This window comes from Lissotriton helveticus, chromosome 1_2 (assembly GCF_964261635.1).
Source record: "Lissotriton helveticus chromosome 1_2, aLisHel1.1, whole genome shotgun sequence".
NCBI lineage: Eukaryota > Metazoa > Chordata > Amphibia > Caudata > Salamandridae > Lissotriton > Lissotriton helveticus.
Window position 1 is genome coordinate 343,577,347 of NC_136058.1, and position 1,639 is coordinate 343,578,985.

Consider the following 1,639-nt stretch of genomic DNA (forward strand, 5'->3'; position numbering starts at 1 on the left):
CCAGTAACTACGATCACGGTGTTGGTGTCTATTCATTTCCTCAGCATGTGGGCCTAGAGCCCACAGATATCACACCAAAGAGCTGTGGCTCAATGGTGGGTCTTTTGCCTTTGGTGGCGCCTGCCCTCACAGGCTGGGGTTTATATCCTACCGATGCTGTGTTTATATCCCCAGGTGATATATTTTTGAACTATGAATTTATTTTTATGTACAGTGTCTTCAAGTCCAACCACTGCTGTTAAAGTATCCCGCGTTGGTGCCTTTAAATACACCTGTGGTCGCTGCTTGTGAGTCTCAGTCCGGAACATCCTGCTCTGAGTTCCCGCTACTTCTCCTTGGGTAGCTGGTTGCCCTGCCCCTTTGGTTTTGTGTTTTTAAAACCGGGGCTTTGGCTCATTGGTATTTCCACTGTTACACGGGATCCCACGGGGCATTGTATCCCGCTATGCTGCTAAGGTGTCCTGGGAATGGTGCACTTCGTTGGATAGCAATATGCGTCTGTTATTCTGCGCCTTGAGCCCTTCAGGCCTATGCCCATTCCTCCCTGAAAGCACCTGATCTCGTCTGATCTCAGAAGTTAGGCAGGGTCGGTCCTGGTTAGTACCTGGATGGGAGACCGCCTGGGCTTACGAGGTGCTGTAGGCTAGTGATTTGTGCGCTTTACTATTGTTCATGTTGTGCATGGGTTTGATTTGCTTCGCTCGCTGGGGGCATGTCCTCTGTTGTACTTGGGGGGGCCGACTGCCTCTCAGTGGTACCTCTGCTGCCTCCTTTATGGGGCTGGTGCTCGTTGGTTCGTCTTGTGCCTCTGGTGGCACATACTCCTATGGGCGTGCCTTGGGTCATCCCCTGTCTTGTGCGGGGGTTCCTCCCGGCCTTTTTGGGAGTGGGGTCGTGCCCGTGTATCACCTTTTCTGCCATCTCCTGGCATTTTCCGGCTAGTGCTCCCCTTCCCCATGCCTCTGCCGTCTCCTGCCTCTCTCGAGATGGGTGGCCGGTTTGTCTCCGTCCGGTTCCTGGGTCCTTCGCCTTGTGGTTGTGGGTTCCTGGGCAGGCGTTGGGTCTGGGTTGCTGATCACTGTTGTTCCCGTTGGGGTCTCTGCCCTCTCTTGGGTCTCTTGACCATGTGCGGCCACGTTGGTGTGTTGCAGTTGTTCCTGCCCCTGGTTTCCTCTGGGGCCCATCGGGCTCCTTGACACTTTGGTGCCCCCTGCCATCCGGCCCTGTGATTGCCTGCTCTCGTCGGTTGTCTGCATGGTCGGCCCTGGATGTGGGCCCGCCTGGCTATGCCTGGTGCTGTAGGCTACCTGTACTTCCTCTCTTTCGGGGGTGTTGCGATTCTTGCCCAGGGTCAGTGCCTCCTTTTGTGGCCTCCCCTTTGGGTCATCTTCTGTCCCTCGGATGTTTCCTTAGGCCTTCTCTCTCCTGGGGGGCTGCTTCATGCTCCTATGATAGTTTGTTCTCCATGGGGCTTTCGCTCGTTGTTGTGTCTTGTGCCTCTGGTGGCATCGGCTCTCGCGGGCTGCGGGTTCGGATCCTGCCTTTGCTACATCCTTCCCTGTCGTCTAGGTGTCCTCTTCTGGCACACTGCTTTGCTACAGCACACGGGCATCCACTGTCCTTCTCCCAGTGTCTTCGG

General features: G+C 55.6%; 1 pseudogene; it reads left to right on the forward strand.

Annotated features, from left to right (window-relative positions):
• The first annotated feature begins 526 nt into the window (after positions 1-526).
• On the forward strand, positions 527-645 carry LOC144808145 (5S ribosomal RNA; annotated as a pseudogene).
• The last annotated feature ends 994 nt before the right edge of the window (positions 646-1,639 follow it).